The sequence below is a fragment of the Lytechinus pictus genome, chromosome 2, assembly GCF_037042905.1.
Source record: "Lytechinus pictus isolate F3 Inbred chromosome 2, Lp3.0, whole genome shotgun sequence".
Taxonomy (NCBI): Eukaryota; Metazoa; Echinodermata; class Echinoidea; order Temnopleuroida; family Toxopneustidae; genus Lytechinus; species Lytechinus pictus.
The window spans coordinates 7,276,576-7,295,957 of record NC_087246.1 but is presented as its reverse complement, the minus strand read 5'-3'; the positions used below and the strand labels follow the sequence as shown (position 1 = coordinate 7,295,957).

Below are 19,382 nucleotides of genomic sequence, written 5' to 3'. Positions count from 1 at the left end.
GGATCTACTTTTGCAGCCGCTCGTTCAAACATAATCTGCAATTATGCACGTGACTCATACAAATGAAAAGGATAATAGAAAAAAAGACTGGCTGTACACATCTAACAGCCACACTATATATCGGATACAAGGTTATGTGAAAATATCTGTGTTATGGTTAAATCCGGAAGTTGTTTACGCGAACGTTGTTGATTATTTTGTTATTTTGATTGTTTGATTCCCGCCGAGCACTGGCGCACATCGGGGCGCACAGATGGCCTAGGCTAGGCCTATGCGAGGCTAGGCTGACACATTATATTGCTCTCCTTTTGTTAGGGGGCCGTGGCAGGGGCCAAATAAGGCTGGCAAAATTTACAAAGAGCAAAATTGTATATATAGGGCGAGGGTACGTGATGATTATTTCCTTTCTCCTTCTTTCTTGGTTGTGAACCCGTTGTGAAATCTATTATAGGGGTCCATGGACATGGGCCATGGACCCCAAATAGAGAGGCGTCGATTATGGGGGGGGGGGCAGGGCCGGGGGCGATCGCCCCACCAATGAAAATATTGGGGGGCATGCAAACATATCGTTTCCCCCCCCCCCCCAAATAATTCCGCATGGGCAAAAAATAAAATACGAGATTAAGATACCAACTCGTTCTCGTATATATATGAGGGTACGTGGGGTACGTGATGATTATTTCCTTTCTCCTTCTTTCTTGGTTGTGAACCCGTACGTTGTGAAATCTATTTGGGGTCCATGCGAGAAACTGTGTATTTTCAGTCAAAAAAACACGGTTGTTTTTTTAATCAGAATATAAAATGACAGATATCATGAGATGTAGAACAAGTCTAAGATTAAGAAACCGTTTGAACCCGTGAAAAATCTCGAGCGGTTTTTGAGATATGAGTTAAAAGAGCCGAAAATTGGTCTATTTTGTCAAGTTTTTGACGCCAGAATAGGGGATTTGCCACGGTGCGCGTTAAGTGAACACAACAAATTCATATGAGGATTTCCAGTTGGAATTTCCAGTTACTCAACTGGTTCCAGTTAGAAATCATTTCCAATTGGAAGTCATTTCCAGTTACCCAACTGGTTCCAGTTAGGATTTCCAGTTGCCCAACTGGTTTCAATTGGAAATTGTTAAATTCCAGTTAAAACCAATTGAAACCAGTTAAAACCAATTGAAACCAATTGAAACCAGTTGGAAATCCAACTGGTTTCAATTGGATTTTGGTCCTGGGTGGGCATGGGGCCATGGACCCCAAATAGAGAGGCGTCGATCCTGGGGGGCAGGGCCGGGGGGCGCTCGCCCCACCAATGAAAATATTGGGGGGCATGCAAACCGAGTATCGTTTTGCCCCACCCACCCCCCAATAATTCCGCATGTGCAAATAAAATAAGATTGTAAATGTTACACGGAAATCAGCTAGCGAGATTGAGATACCAACTCGTCCTTTATTTAAAATCGTGCTAAAAATGTCCGCTTTTCAGACTGGAATATAAAAATGTTCAACTCGCGCTTCGCGCTCGCATCATTTCTGTAGCAAAAACCCATACTTTTCATGAAATAGGTGAATAGAATGTCCCGTTTTCAGTTCTAAACCTCAAAAGAACTCCCGCTTCGATTTGCAATAATCTTTTGTTGAATATATATCTTGCATCAAAAACGTCAAATTTTCATCTCGCGCTTCGCGCTCTATTGTTCTTTTAGATACCCATCTTAATCATTGGTACCAAAAATAATTAGAATATCAAGCTTTCAGGTCAGAATATAAAGAAATTTCAGCTCGCTCTCGGCACTCGCATTATCTGTGTAGTGAGATACCTGTATCTATCCTCCTCATGAGTTACTATACAAACAGTCCTAAACCGGTATACCTTTTCCTTGTTTCATGTTAGTATACTAAAAAAATTCAGCTTGCGCTTCGCGCTCGCATCAATTTGTTGGTGAGATAAAGTGTCTCTTTCTCATGAGTCATATATATTATATATACAGTGCGTCCCAAAAAAAAATCAACTCAAAGTCAAAATACTGCACTAAAAATTGCAATTCGTGATCACTCATGCATTAAATTTCAATTTAATAACGCATGAAATTTTTTCAAACAACAAACTGATCACAATTGATCATTAATTTATCACAAAACCCTCATCTTTGCAAGTTCCAAACAAAAGAACCTGAAAGAAATTGGAAGGCTAATTCCAGCCCAGCCTCATTTTCATACCCTTTGTTTCAGTGGGCAGTGCCTGCTCAAGCATGAATATTTTTCCAACATTTTGGTGTCATTTGAAAGTTGACTTTATTGGCTTTCCATATATATAAGACTTTCCCCCAAAGTGATATATTTTTATTTGGCAGCCATTTCAAAAGTGTATAGTTTTTTGGGGGACGCACTGTATATATATATATAACGTATATATATATATATATATATATATATATATATATATATATATATATATATACAGATCTAGGCCTATGTGTGTGTGCGGGTTAGTTTGTTCGTTTTGTGTGATCGAGCGCCTTTGGAACGTTGATTCATGATTTTGTCCCCCCCCCCCAATCTGAAAAATGGATCGACGCCCCTGCCCCATGCAAGCCCAACGTTTGTACGCCAGTGGGGTTATATAGTCCTTGTAAAGACTTAAGCTTTAATTAAATATAATTATGTTAGCATTATTTTTACAGTACTACTTGAAAAAGGGATGCTCCAGGCTGAAAACATTTACATCTAAATAAAAAGAGTAGAATTCACAGAGCAAAATGCCGAAAATTCCATCAAAATTTGATGACAAAGTTATTGAATTTTAAAGTTTAGCAGTATATCGTGAAAACAGTTATATGCATATCTTCATGAATATGCATTAGTTCGACTGATGATGTCACATTCCTTTTTCTTATGCTCATAATTGTTTCATTTTTTCATACATATGTGTCATATGTCTACCTTGTAATGAAACAAGTTGCAGCAATGAATATGTAATACACGTAAGAGTTGTTATCCCAATATCATATAATAAAATACAAAGAACAAAGTGGGGATATGACATCATCAGTTTGCCCCGCAGTTTGCTCATTGGATATTAATGAAGACATGCCTAGAACTGTTTCACTGGAATAATGCAAATCTTTAAAATGCCATGATATACAGTAACTTCGCTATGAATTTTGTCATCAGATTTTGATGAAATTTTCAGCATTTTGCAGTCTGAATTTATACTTTATTTACTTAAATATACATATTTTCAGCCCGGAACATCCCTTTAAGGACTGGATCAATAATTGGAGCGAGAGATTTTTAAAAATATATTTTTGATTTTTATTTGTTTGATTTAATTTACCAGATAATGAGCCATTCTTGAGGACTTTATTTGTCGGTTTTCAAGGTTATTTCCCTTCAATATACTCTTTTGATATTTCCATTCTCTTTTTTTTTGAAGGGCAAACACCCTAAATGTATATTGCCCCAAACCCAACATGTCCCTTATTCAAACAATCCTTTAAAGCAGGAGCAGTAACTTAGTTGATATCATGTCGAGGGATGTTTTAATATTTAAATCGAATAAAATGTTCTGCACTTATTTTACAAGCTGAATTGAATAAAGAAAACCAACGAAAATGAAGTGATGTTTCATTTCTTTTATTTTCACTACAAAACCAAAGTAAATACAGTTTCTACATCTCACCATCAGTATGATCAGAAATACAATTTGAATAACATTGACATATACATTATTAAAAGCAGTTGAATAATTGTTAATCGTGTAACTTAAAAGCTGTCATAGGCTTACTATTTTTTTTATAATTCAAATGAAATATAAAGAATCATAACAAAGGATACACTATACAAAACACCGCTGAAGACAGAAAAAATGCATTCTGCAGTTTCGTTGTACAAGAATGTACATGATGTAGGCCTAACGATTAATTTGGTTAAGTTTGGGTTTGCATTTAAAAGAAAATGGTTCTTTAACGACTCATCCAAAGATTTTTAATGAGGGCCAGTGTAGATGATAGTTCTGTTTAAATAAAGTCCTCAACAAAGGAATGTGAAATGGTGACAATTGTCTTGTGAACACTGTGATAAATGGAAATTATATTTTTTAGTAGGGTTGGCCATTCGCCGCGATTTAATACATAAAACAACCAAGACGGATGTGATAAGTCATTTATTTTCATTTGGGGGGGGGGGGTAGTAAAACATTTCGTCTGTGCATGTGTAATCTATATTTTTGACTTCTAATTCTTATCATTCGCTTCTGACTTAGCAATAGTATTTCTAAATAAATTCCAGAGGAGTTACCCCAAGCTAATACTCGTTAGTTCAACTATGGGAGTATGAGTGTGTTATAATAAACTTAGTAAAATGTTTGAGGGGAAGGTGGTAAGGTGGGAATATAAATGGGGCCCACCCTCATGCCTTCATGGGAAGTGGTATATATATATATATAAAGCCGTGTGTCTAAAAACATTATTATGCGCATGATATTCTATTTCATCCTGGACTTTTTTCCTTTTTTCCAATGATCTATTTCTAATATCTGATATGACTGGTTTCATTCAATGTCCTGATAACGAGGAAAAATATATGCGGCAATCAATACTACCATATATCATCTTGTACTTCATCTGTATCATCATGACCATAACTTGTCACATGATTCATCAAAATTATCATGATGTTCGACCGTAAATTATTGGGGGTGATAACACAGGCCACTCCAACCTGAATTATATACCCCCCACCCCAACCCCGGACCCCCGGGATCGATCGACACCTATCAAAACAAATAAAAGTTCCATGGCCGGCCAAGAGCGAGGAATAAGAATGAAAAGTAAAGGGAATAAGGTGAAATATGATGTTATTTCCTGAATGTTATGTCAAAATATAACACAAGATTAGATTTTCATTTTAAAAAGGTTAAAATGTTTGCTTTCTCGCTTTGTTCGCTCGAAGGTTTAAGAAATTTCGCCACACACGCTATTTTCTACCCCCTCTTTTTATGACCCAATGACCGCCGACCATGAAAATGGGGGCAGCTTGAGCAATGGAGCACTCCAGGCTAAAAATAATGATTTGAACATATCAGACAAAATAATAAAACACTGATAGTTTTATCAATATCGGGAATCAAAGAATAACAAAGATATGATATTTTGCAATGAGCAACCGTATCCCCACTTATTCTCTTATATATAATGTATTGTATGAAATTGTATTTATTCAAATTTTGTTGCCAAGAACTAAAACATGGATACTGGTTTAATGTATAGGGTAATCATTGCTGTAGCTCATTATGTTACAAGGGAGACATAATAATATTATGCATAATTATGCACATGCATGCAAGCAATTATGAAAGAATTGTGATTTCAAGTAATAAGAAAAGGAAAATGGGGACATGAAATCATTAGTCCACATAATTGCACACTATTCACGAGGACGTGCACATAATTGTTTTCACAAAATATTGCTAAACTTTAAAATTCAATAATTTATTTGTTATCAGATTTTATTCAGTGGCGTAACAGGCGGGGGGAGGGACAGCTTGCCCCCCCCCCCCCCCCCGGGGGAGCTCACCTGGAAAAAAAAACGAGGGAAGTGGAGAATATAGGAGAAAAAAAGAAGTAAAGAAAGAGAGAAAGAAAGAAAGAAGAAAAAAAAATAAAGAGAGAAAGGAAGGGGGGGGGGGGAAGAAAGAGAAAGGGGGAAAAATGGAAGAAAAGAAGAACATGTGAGAATCAATACAGAACAAATCATCCCGAAGTACTTGGTGAGAAAGGGGGAGTAAAAGAAGAGGTTGCAAAATGGAACGGGAACTTAATGCGAGAAACAAAAAGAAAAGAGGCAAAAATAAACGGGAAATGAAGTAGGAATGGAACGAGGTAAAATGCTAAGGGAAAAGCTCAATTGAAAAATGAAGAGAAAAGGAAAAAAGAAGAATTTAAAAACATAGCTGGGCTGCCGAGGATTAAAAAATTAAGAACGGGAAGAAAGACTGGGATGATGCATAAAGTCGAGAATAGCATGAAACATCCTGTTTGCATTATTATGACCGGGAAATATTTTGCTCTTGCCCCGCCCGCCCGCGGTCCCCCCCCCCCCCGGCCACCGACCCCTGTTGCGCTTCTGATTTTGATGGGATCTTTAGAATTTTACGCGGTGAACTTTCCTCTATCCATTTCGATACAATTATTTTTTTAGCCTGGAGTACCTTAAATAACATAGACTCTTTTATTATCACATAAATTATACAATGTTCATATACAGTTTTGGATAATAAATTACAATCAAGTAAAATGACAGAAAATAAGAAAAGGGTACAAATTTTCTATGGACTGGAGCTCGTAAAAGAAAAAATGCCCAGAGGCAGGCGAGCCCTATATTGCACATGGGGGGGGGGGGGGGTGGCCTCTTGATCCGCCTATCATGCCTATGAAGTTCACGGGAAGTTCATAACGCAGACTCTGTAACACTAACAAAGTAGATTCACTCATGTACGGTGCACTGACTGCTTATCATTCAAAATCGCAATAAAACATTTAAAATATGTATTTTGGACGAGATGACCTTACTTTTGGGGTGATAACCCTTTTTTTTTTTTTTTTTGCTTGTCAAATTTATTTTGGTCGAAACGACCTTACATTTTGAGTGACAACCCTTTTTTTTTGCTTGTCAAATTTTCGAGCCTCTGGTCCCCCTACCTTTGGGGAGAGATTTCCGCCCTTGTCATAGAATCACTGCTTCTCAGCCACTCAGGATCAAGGAAAATTGTCAGATCTTGGGAGCGTTTCATCAACATTTTTATCCGACAAGTTGTCAGATCTGACATCTTTCCTTGATTCTGATTGGCTGAGAGGTACTGTTACTATGGTAATTGTTGGATAAAACAGAACTTGTCGGACAAAGTCCCTTCATGAAACGCTCCCCTGATAACATGTTGATAAACGCGCCCCAAATATCCCATGGAAGTGATGTACGATTGATGGCCTGAAAGGAATATATACCTAGCCGTAACCCCCTACAACTCTTTAAAGTAGGAATTCGTCCTGTTTACATGCATGTAGTTGTGCGAAAACACATTGAAGACAACAAATATAAATTATGAACATGTAACAATAACAACAAAATATATGATAATGACAATAGGGTATATAGACAGATAGTTCTATATTACGTTTGCAATGAGTTTGGGATTTTGTATGAAGAAATTTTCCTCCAGCCCGCCTCCAGAATTTTCCATTATTTTTCCTAAAGATTGTGATGAAAGTCTAATTAAGAGATTGCATGGTCAAGTTAGACTAGTGGTCTTCACAATCCAACTCTCCAAGACAGGAGAACAAGTAGCCGACTCGTATTCTTGTTTAAAGAAAATACAGTATGAGTCTTGACCCCATGTAATATAAATCAAATCACTTCCAAAGTATCCATCAGGCAAACAATCAGAATAACCAGACCAGTGTCGTAATTACGGGGGGGGGGGCAAAAAAGGGGGAGGAGAAAAAGAGGGAGAAAGGAAAAGGAACGTGGGAAAGAAGAAATTATTGTACAAGATAATTATATAAACTCCTCAAAAAAAGTTTGGAAATCTGAATTTGATTGATAATCCCTCCTCGGTTTTAGTAAATATCAATTTGTAATTAATATCAATGAATAGATCATTTAATTCTCTTTAAAATGATACCCTACATGATATGATTATGATTCACATGGTGGTGCAGTGCCTTGAAATGTGGGGCAAGGTCAAAATTCAAAAGTTGCAAAATGACACAATATTGAAAGTCACTGTTCTTTTTTTCCGTGGTGATGAATGAGTTTCTCGGCGATTTCTTTTGTTTTCATGCACCTTAAACATCAACTTTAACATGGAATCAAACACACCTCTGCACAAGCAAACACATAACAAACAAACATGCATGGATATTTCAAACCACGACTCAAACCATGTTATCTCACAGAAATCAACATCACTACATAAACCACAACAAAACATAAAGAATGAAGAAGCAGGGTCTAGCTTGATTTGAATGGATTTTCATCTCTTTTGACACAAACAAGCCTTAGAATGCCCCTCTTCAGGTCTGAATTTCCTAGATTTTCAGCTTGCGCTTCGCGCTTGCAATATTTGATTAGTTAGATGCACCGATGATAATCATGATTACAATGACTACAAAAAGTGCTTCATGTGTTTAGATGTTTTTTTTCCTACAAAATCAGCAAGCGCTTGGCACTCGCATTAGATGACTATAGTGAGATATTTATGGATTCCTGAAAAATAGTCCTTAAAATATCCCTGTTTGGGGTCAATATATAAAAAAAAAATTCAGCTCGCGCTTCTCGCTCGAATCATTTCGTTAGTGAAATACGTATGTTCTTCGTAAATTCCTTCAAACAAGCCTTAAAATGCCCCTCTTCAGGTCTGAATTTCCTAAATTTTCAGCTCGCGCTTCGCGCTCGTAATATTTGATTAGTGAGATGTTAATCATGATTACAATGACTACATAAAGTGCTTCATGTGTTTAGATGTAACTCTAACAAAATCATCAAGCGCTTGGCACTCGATCGCATTAGATGACTATGATGAGACAGGGGCCGCGGAAGCGGGGGGGCTGGGGGGGCTTCAGCCCCCCCCCCCACTTTTTTCCAAAACCGTGTACAAAAACGTAAAAATTACCATATGATTGTGATTTTTAGCATGGTCAGCCCCCCACTTTTGGCTCAGCCCCCCCCCCCACTTTGAAAACCGTTCCGCGGCCCCTGTGAGATATGTATAGTCTTAATGGATTCCTAAAAAAATAGTCCTTAAAATGTCCCTGTGTCATGTGTGTGGAGTCAATACATACAAAAATTTCAGCTCGTGCTTTGCTTTGCACTGTTTGTTTGTTTAGCGAGACAGCTACGCCTACGTATCATGATTACACAAAATTGCTTATAATGTCTCTTTTTTGGTCTGATATAAAAAAATCAGCTCGCGCTTCGCGCTTGAATTATTTGATCAGTGAGATACATATCCGTTTTAATGGCACAGTCCTATGTCTCTATAATGTTAGTATACTATACAAGATAAGACAAGACATTGAAAGAGACTCCCCCCTCCCCCTCGCCTCCCACCCAATTTACACATCCTGTATCCGATATAAACTAACCCGTCGTCTGGTTAGCTTTCACGCTGCGCTGCACGTCGCACTACCTTGGCATAAACCATAAACGCTAGCGCTGTATAGGTAGCGGTACCGTAAATTGTGCAAGCGCTATAGCCGGTACGGTAGCTCCATAGTTGAAATACGGTATCGAGACAGCGAGCAGCAGGACCACCCGGAGCGGAGTCTTTCGTAAAATGGCCACCGAAGCAGAAAAACTGGGGATATCTTCGAAGCAGTATGATATATTTTTAAAGGTAAATATAAATTCTATTGAGGCGAATGCGAAGCTTCAAAATTAGATCTGGATCTGTCCCGGTATCGCGTCCAGAACCGTTTCCCAGTCCGGGTCCCAGTCGTCAGCTGAGCGCTTCCGAAGTGGGCCAGGTGGGCGGGACTCTTCGCGGCTGGGACGTGGGCGGCCGCCGTTCCTGGGCTGGGGCCGGGTTACCAACCACTTATTTAGGCTTCGGCTAGCCAGGAGGCTCCCAAAAGGCTAAAGAGTAAAAATCATGCACTAACGTGTGCTCACCCTCCACGGAGCCAGGGATTGTGCTGGCTATACCAAACCAAAAGCTTCGGTCTCTGACTCTGTTATAAGGCCAAGTATGAAGTAATAAACTAATAAAAGATAGTAGTTGATCGTCCGTTTTTTTTAGAGCAGTGATGAGGGAGGTCCTTACTATTTCTATTTGCTATCTTACTATTTTTTTTAAAAACAAGGAGGCATTTTCTCGGCCCGTTTTTTTACATCAGTGATGAGGGAGGTCCTTACTATTTACTATTTTTTTTGCTATTTTTTATTCAAATGATTGTCGGGCCATGTCAAGCTCGAATTATGTGATCGATGCATGCTCAATATTAATAATAAATGAGTAGAAATATATATACAGTGTATATATATATATATTATATATATATATGCATAATATATATATACAAATTACAATTGATTGGAATCTATGGAAAATGTATTATGCGATAAAAATCTACTGATGTATTAAGTACTGATGTATAACGGTACTGTATTGTTGTAAAACAAAATGTTCATGTCAAGTGAATGATTTAAACATTATTCTTTATTAATATATATGTAAGGGTAAAAAAATGCATGGGGGGTCATTTTTATTACCATGGAGCCATGTTCAGTTTTCCAGAGCCAATCTCTTTTTTAGCTCTGGGCATGGTTTCGCATCGCAGTTTCCAGCTGCTTGTATATTAGTTTACATAATGTTAAATACTGTTCAATTTTTATTCATTTTTTAAATTGATATCAAATGTTAAATGATTATTGAATTAATTGTTAATTGTTCACATACTGTTTATTATTTCAATATTTAATTGTAACTGTTAGTGTTAGATCTATTTACTAACTAATTTTTACAATTGTCCATCAAATTGAATAGCTCAAGGAAGAATGAAGTTTATCAAATTTGAACAGAATTGGCACTTACTGGAATCCTATTAATGATTTTCAATCTTGATAATGAATAACCCACTTGAAATTATTTTTTGAATATTCAATGCATTGCCTGCTGACGTTAGAAAACTCGCCAGAAAATTCAATTCATTTCACAAATTCACATGTCGCGCCAGCACAGTCAATCACATCATCCCAGCACACATGCATTCACCCAACAGAGTCACAAGCTCAGTCAATCACCGTAACACACATCGATGTACAGGCGCTATCACTCACCAAAAACCCCAGCTGAAATACAAATTACGTCATTAAAATTGATTTATCTGCGCCATATTTCCAAAGCACGCGACGGATTAGTTCAGATTCAGGAAGCGGGGTCCCCGAAAATGCACTAAAAATGAAGAAATCTGTGATCTTTTCCGAGTTTGCAAACTTTATTTTCTCGCTAATTTATGATGGTATCTTCAAAATTCCAATAAAAAACCAAATCAGAATTTTTTTCTTTCTTGCAGTTACGGCGATATCGGACTTTGCAATTGTTTTTTAAGTTGCGAGAGAGATCCCAGAGCACATGAGAGCAAATTTCTCACCAATCTTGTGAATTTTTTTCGCTATTCAGCAGCCATAAAAATAGTAATTTATATAAAGAAAATTGATGCTGCAATCAAAAAGGGAAGCGCGGACGAGAAACATCACAATGTTTTTTTTGTTTTTTGTTTTTTAGCCAATTTTTGAAAATAGTAAATAGTAAAAAATTTCATGCGGCGGCCAAAATAGATGCGCGCGAGGACGATCAACTACTTTCTTTTTTTACTTGGCCTAAAATTAACATACATGTATGATGGGGGACCCAAGGCTAAAGCTACGCACTTTGTTTACAATCGATAAAGACTATGCCAATTTTAATATTTTAACAATTCATCTTTCACAAATTTGTGTTAAATATTCTAAAGATTCTTAACCTAGAAGAAAATATCACAAAACTCACTTAGACGAAAATCCCGCCGTGTTTTCCGAACACCTTTTGATTTCGCCGCCCGATATAGAAGGGGTCCTAAAGCTACGCGCTACGCACTCAATTTATCATGCAAAGAAAAAGTATTTCCTGTCCTAAATTTCTAAATAATGTTCATATTCTTATAGGAAAATATGAAATCTAAGTGAATATAACTCCAAAATTCCAAACAGTTGCTGGTTTTCTCTGTACTTAGTGATTTATTGCAGCCTCTGAATTAGACCAAAAGCTTCGGTCTCTGTTATGTTGGTTGTTCAGCTGAACTCCGTTGGCTTCACTCACCAAATGTGTATGAGGAGAAATTAAAAAAATAAAAAAATGTTAAAAAACTCCTCGAAACAGACGGCTGCCAGCTGTCTACCTCTGAATAGGAATCGTTCATCACACTGCAGTAAAAGCTCCATACACAGAGTGCGCATTTTGCAATTGAAATTGCATGCGCATTGGGATATTGGAGTGGTGCGTAGCTTTAGGACCCCCTACCATATAATGGTTGTTCTGCTGAGCTCTGTTGGCTCCACTCACAAATTAATAAGGCAATAAAAAAAGTTACAAATGTTATTTGTTAAAAAACTCCTTGAAACAGATGGCTGACAGCTGTCTACGGCTATACCACTCACACGTATTGCGAGGTTAGTATAGTATACTAAAAAAAAAAAGTGCCGCTATACATGCTATATCATCAATTCACTAGACAGTAGAGGTGCACTTGCTGGTCAGAAAATTGGGATTGTCCCAGCCTCAGGTAACTTTCAGCCTAGAGGCTCAGGGACTGTCTCAGTAACGTAAGTGTCAGCATGTAACAGGCTGATTTCAGGGGAAAAATTGCACATTTTTTTCAGGAAATTCAGCCGACCAGAAAAATGTGATCTGAATTGATTTTTTTACTTATGTTTAAGAAGTACATGTATGGAAAGAAAAATTTCAGGGGCTTCTTTTGACACTAAGCCTAAGGACAAGTTTGTTATAGAGTCATAATATTAATAAATGAGGATTAAGGGATAAATTGCAAACCCTTATTTTTGTGTGTCTTGAGATTTTCATTTCCCCATGTGTTCTCAATGGGAAAGTAAAATTTATGTTTGGCACAACTTTTCACTGCGATCTGATTTTTAAATCTTTTTAAAAATCATACTATCAGAAAGAGCATCAAATTTCTATTTTGCACTTTATGGACAAGTTTTTGTCATCAAGAATAAATTTGGTCGCATAATCGCATTTCATAAGTTGGGTATGCAAAAAGGGTGGCGTATGAACAATTTTCCACACGGTGCCATGGATAAATTGTTGCTACATCACAGCATCTTGACCAAATTTATTGAGTAATATCTCATTTTGAAGCTAGAACTATAGGCTAAATATATTACTATGAATTAGATCAATACAATATCAGGAACAAAAACTATAGCACATTAAGTTTGAAGTAACAGGGGTGGCGGAGCCGGTGGATGCGGAGCCGGTGGATGCGGTAAATGATAAAATAATAATTAAACCTAATTAACAACTTACTATAATATGTAATATGCCTGTTATCCTCATATTTCTGGGCGTTTTAAAGCAGGGAACAACTAAATGTCATAAAAATTTGACAATTTTGAAAATATGCAGCAATGGAATACATGTGTATGTCAGCTCTGATCTGCAACCTAATCAATTAGTAAACCGGAGAGATTTGGTTAATTATCTAATTTGTAATCTTGATTTTTAGTACAAATGTTGTGTATCATTGCAACAAACATTTCTACCCATGATGTTGTCATTTTGCCAAGCATATAAATACAGTGACAGGTGTTTTGGGGGCAAAAATGTGAAATTAAATACTGTTAATTAATTAGTATAATTAATATGCATACAATAATAGATAATTATTCAATGTTTGGTACAGATTTAATTATTGATGTTTCAAGATTATAACTGCAATTTACTAGGGTGATCCAATGTTGCATTAACTTTTGACACCATTTTATGTGCAGCAGGTCCAATTTGAGAAAAACACATTTCAAAATTCACATTTACATTGACGTCTATGTAATAATTAGCTGTTAATTAGTCATTTTAAGGAAAAATAAAGGTATTCGAGACTTTAAACTTTTCCATTATTTAGAAAATGGTAATAGCTATAACATAAAAAAATAAAATTTTTGACCATTTTTACCCTGTTCGCGAAATTGGACCACCTTATGACATGCGACCATTTGTAAAAAAAAATTCAGCTCTCGGAAGCTAAAATTTTGGATAAAAAATTTGTATGTGTCCCACTTCTTAACTGCACAGGGATGGCAGGGAAATGCTGAAAAAAAAAAAAATTGCAGTTTTTTCTTGGATTTTTTTAATGATATGATACATTTCTTTAATTCTTAATGTTGTTTCTCTTCAAATCCACAAAGAAAATGAAATTTTATTGAAATAATAAAAATCTATTTTTTCTCCAGACACCCTAGTCTCAGTTTGGCCTACTTATCAGTTTGTCAAACTTATAGGCTTAACTCATTTCGTCTGTACATGTACAACCAGTTCGTCAAATATCCAATTCGTCTAATCCCCACTTGGTCTAATATCCAATTCGTCTAATTCTTATTTGGTCTAATGACCAGTTGGGCTAATGCTCACTTGGTCCCATATCCATTTCGTCTAATTCCCACTTGGTCTAATATCCAATTCGTCTAATGAGCAGTTGGGCTAAAACCATTCAGTCCTATTTCCAGTTGGTCTAGCACCACTTGGTCTAACTTCCTCTTCTATTGAGAAAGAGCAAGAAAATAAACATTGCAATTGAAAATAGATGAATATATTTAACAAACATTGATATAAATTTCATTTTGTGAAAAGACATTTAACAAAAATATTGCAAAAAATCTTAACATGTCGAATTCTGGGCAGCTTACTCTATTCTTACCCTTTAACAGAATTTGTCATTATTTTTTCGACCAGTATGAATTGGTTGCTTGTTATTAAACAGTTCATGTACAGTTATTTAATTCTTTGGTAAGATATCAGGCCAACAATATGGCCAAGTCTCCTTTAGGATGTTCAAAACCTATTGAAGGGAGATTTTTTTAATGTTTCCTGACTACAATTGGTACCCAGTACCAGTGTTATAGCTACAGTGGAGTGGATTGCAGTGGTCGGGCCCAACCGGCACAGAAGATTTTTGACCACCACTCATGTAAAACACTGCTTCTGTCCACCACTAATAAAACTCTCTGAAAGGAAATTGTATAAAGAACCCTATGCACTCTGAAAGACACATTTACTTAACCTTTGTTATCAAAGAAAACTGTTAGCCTGTTGCCATGATCATAGATCTAGTCTGTGTGTGCACTCACTAGTAAAGTCTGCATTATTTTCTATTACATCATAATTATGGTCTAATTATGATATTATAAATTATAATGTAGATTATTGGATCAAATTATTCATTGATTTTTTTTTCTTCAGATCAATCGCTGGTCTAACTTTAAGCAAATAACAGCATGTGTAAGAAGTAGAGTAGATAGTAAACAAGAAAAATCAGGATCAGATGACCTTACCACTTCAAAGAGACTGAAATTTGTTTAAGAAGCCTTTGAAATGGTTAATTGCCCTTTTAATAAAACCTTACAGTTGCATTTATCTTGACCTTCTGCACTCACTGTGTAAAAGGGTATAGTTATTTTTGTTAGGTTTCACAAATTGCTTCAATGTGTGCATAATTTTGTGGTATGTCATCTATTGAAAAAAAAATGTTTTCCCTCAAATTTTCTCTTCCTGGAATTCGATAGTAAAAAGGAAAATGATGAGAATGGAGCAAAGGGGGAGGAGCTCAGGGAGAGGACCATAGCGGGATATGCTCTCAAAAGTTCAATCATGTTATAAAATGTCTTTCCCTGGGGGGGGGGGGGGGCACTTAAATTATATTTTGATGGGGTGTGCTTCACGAAACCCTGAAATGGGGGTCTAAGGAACTGACCACAAGGGTAAAATATGGGGTCTTGGGAAATAAATATGCACCAGGCGGTGTGAAGAACGGGGTCTAAGGAACGGGGTCGCGGTACATGGGTACGGTGCACGCTAGCGTTGTGCATGTACTATACAGGTGCCAACGGCACATGGAGCTGCTAGCGGAGGGAGTTGTGAAGCTGTGCGTGCAGCTCTCGCACGGGTGCTCATGCTGGACAATTTTGGCAGGGCTAGGGAACAGATATTTTGTAATTTGGGGGTCTTGCGAGCGGGGCGGGGCTGCTCTGAATGGAATTTTTGTCATTCAGAATGTCATTCAGAATACCCCCCCCCCCCCCCCCCCCCCCGGGTCTTTCCATCAAGCATCTTTTGCGGTGATGGAACTATTTCGCTGATCATGTTATTCCATAGGGTAATTATTTTGAGTTTTTCACAAAATGAAGAGTTCATTTCCACTCAATTATTTTTGCTCAATCTTTCTCCATCACATGTGGTGATGATTGCTCAAGATCTAGATGCATGCACATAATGGATATACACGCTAGCAGTAAAACTTACACAAAATGATATACATGTAGTGCATTGCCCCTTCAATTGTTTTGTTGAGATGGTCAAATTCCTTTATTAGCAGGGCCCTGGGAACAATTTCTGAAGTGGGGGTGCTGATGTAAATTTGAAAAGTAAATTTTTAAACAAAAGGGAAGGTTTTCACTACAAAATGGAAAAAATGGAAGTCACATTGGCCCCTAGAAATTTTAAAAGCAAAAAAAGGAAAGGTTTTCTTTACTAAAAATCAAGGTCATTTGGGCCGGGCATTTTGTTAAATTTGTCTATTTTTACACATATCTTCCAGAATACCTGGAGGTGCTGCCTATGGAAAATAATACACGCAGCACCCCTGCTTCCCAGGGCCATGTTTATGAGGTCACAATCATGTTGCTCAAGCAATATAGAGATATGCTTTCATGCAGTTTTACACAAGCGCTAGCACTAAAATAAGCATTGACTCAAGTGATTTTTTTTTCCAAGGAAACCATGATATGGAATTAATTTAAACTTCCTTCTTGTAGAGACGTATGAAATTGAATATTGGTTTCTTCATTTATAGTGGTTTCAGATGTGGAATATAAAGCACTGTATGTAATCATCTCTTGATTTCAGGTGATGAGGCAAATTATAATTTCCTCGGCAAGCTGGATGTACTCGGTCTATTTCTACTGTAGCTTGCCTGGAAAGTGATAGTTGGCCCATCACCTTCACCAACAGTAATTAATTTGCTTAATGTATGATATGATGATCATCATTCAGGATGATGCTCTTTAAATCAGAGTTTTTGGTCATGAGGTCAAAGGTCACAGTAATTATGATATATACTTGATTATCTTGTTTTCACAATAACCCCCAAAATTGTTTAAAAGTTAACAAATTCTTACTTGGCCCATGTATGCATTAAATTTGAATGATAATGGATGATCTGATTAATTTTGGGGTCAAAGGTCATCAAGGTAATTATTTGATTATTTGGTGTGCAATCTTGCAATGGCCGAGTCAAAATTTCACCATGTGCAGTCTAGAATCCATACGTAATAATTATTCTTATTGTTTCAGTAATTATTTACACAGCTCTCTCAAGATGATGTGGGAAGGGCTCTCTGAGTATTGTCATAAAATAGAATCGGCTCAGCTCTGAATAGTGTATCTCTCAAAAAGTCGTAAATATTCTTTGAAAGAATGAGGATTGCCCCCATCAGGCCTACTGCAAAGAGTTTTATGATAAATATTTGGCCCCAAAATCATAGCAGAAAATTTGTTGAATGTTTGGTATTGGCAGTGAATCTTATTCTCAAAGAACATAGAAATAAAAAGAAGAATAGGAAGTTCATTGTAATCATTTTTCAACATTCCATAATTCTTTTTCTTCTTTATTTTCTAGTTTAAAGACCGAGTTTCTGATGCTATTCAGCCATACCATGATGATTACTGGCTCCGTCGGTTCTTGAGATGTAAGTTACTCAATGTTCGAGAATATTAAATTTTATCATTTGATATTTTTACAACGAAGATGAAATTCAACCAACACCTTCCAAAGGCTTTCATGATTTTGTTCCATAAATCATTCAAGCACTGTGTAATGTAATTAAAGCCAATTACTTAACCCTATCTTAACTGGGCTATTTCAGACCAACATATACTGGGGGGGGGGGTCAATTTGACCCTCCCCCCCCTCAGATTTCGGCCGTTGATTGTGCAATGGCCGCGAAAATTTGCACGCGCGTAGAGCCGGATGTAAACTGCAAGACTTGAAATTTGCCCTATTTTTTTGTGTGTGTTTGTTTTAGCCTTTAACTCAATTTATATATAGCTAGTACATTTCTAACAAAAATCTACAAAAAAATGCTGAAATATAATTTCCTATGTATTTTATTGATTTTTTAATTCTTATGTATTTCTGTGTTTTTTTAAAACCTTTTTTTTTAATTGTTTTTTCAATGAACATTGTCGGGGCACTTTGCGATCATAAATAACATAAAATAAATCCATCTTAACCAACAAAAATAATCATACATTTATGATTTTTAGTTGAAAAACACAATTTGCATTGACTTTGTACATGTAATCACGTTTTTAGCAATTGTGGGATCGACATGCACTTACAAAATATTGCGTAATTTCGGAACCGCGTACCCGGGCGTCGCAAATTTGGTCTCAAAAGTTGCGAAAGACTTGAAAGTAAAAAGTCATCGAGCAGCGCGGTCAAAAGAATTTGCGCGGCGGCGTAGCAGGCAAGCGAAATTTGTTGGGGGGTCAAATTGATCCCCCTCCCCAGTTTAATAAGGGTTAAAGCCAATTGTTTGATATTTCTACATTCTATATTTTGATACCCAAAAATTGTATGTTCGTGTATGAGATGAAGTTAAAAAAAAAAACAATCTGAAATTCTCATGCTGTTGTATCAACATAAAATATGTTTTGACTGTTCAAAATGTTAATGTTCCAGAATTGTGTAGGCTCCTAATTGCATACAATGATCACTGATTTTATCAAAAAACAATACCGGTTGTCAAATTATTATTGTATTGTGTATTATTCGAGAGGAATCATCCAGCCAACAGTCTCTGATGGTTGATGGACCACTAAGAAAGAACCAGAATTATAGAATGCCCCAGGTGTGTTATGCAGCATTATCAATATCCAATTTTTTGGTTATTTCTGGGTTTTTTTAAGGTATTATTTTCCTGGTACCTTGTCAAAAATCTATACTGAATGTTTCGACAAGAAATTTTGACAAGGTATTTAAATTATTTAAACTCTCACAAACTTAAATATTTTCCCTTTGAATTGACTCTTTTACAGCAAAAAAGTTTGACATAAAAAAAGCAGAGAGTCTCTTCAGGAAAGTAAGTATTCAAATATTTCAACTGGGATTATTACCCGTACACATACTGCATGTGTGTAAATGTTTACCGTTCTTAAAATCATGTTTTGAATCTTTTGCTTGAGTGACACACTACATTTATACTCATGATATTTTCTATGTGTAATGGATATAGGTTGATCCTTGGTTTTCAAAACCTTCCTTATCCAAAGAAATTGTCAATATTTTGAAGATGAAGTATGCTGACCATTGATGATAATTCATTTATTTGGCTGACCATGCAGATGAGGAAGGCGGCATGTTCTAATCACATCCTCATTTGTGTTACATTAATTTTCATTAGTTTTTGTTACATTATTTTTTTCTATTCATTTTTATTTTGTGAGAAGGCTTGGAGGGGCTACTTTTTCTTTGGAAACAATAATCTCCACTTTTTATCAGTATAATCCTATGGCTTTCACTTATATAATCCTTCTCAGGGAGTATACTAATAAGTGTGATGAA

General features: G+C 36.5%; 1 long non-coding RNA gene across 1 annotated transcript; it reads left to right on the top strand.

The window, feature by feature from the left end:
* The first annotated feature begins 9,188 nt into the window (after positions 1-9,188).
* LOC129254918 (uncharacterized) lies at positions 9,189-18,887 on the top strand. Its single transcript, XR_008583825.2, has 3 exons — positions 9,189-9,382; positions 17,436-17,505; positions 18,857-18,887. It is a non-coding gene; the product is annotated as an uncharacterized LOC129254918 (long non-coding RNA).
* The last annotated feature ends 495 nt before the right edge of the window (positions 18,888-19,382 follow it).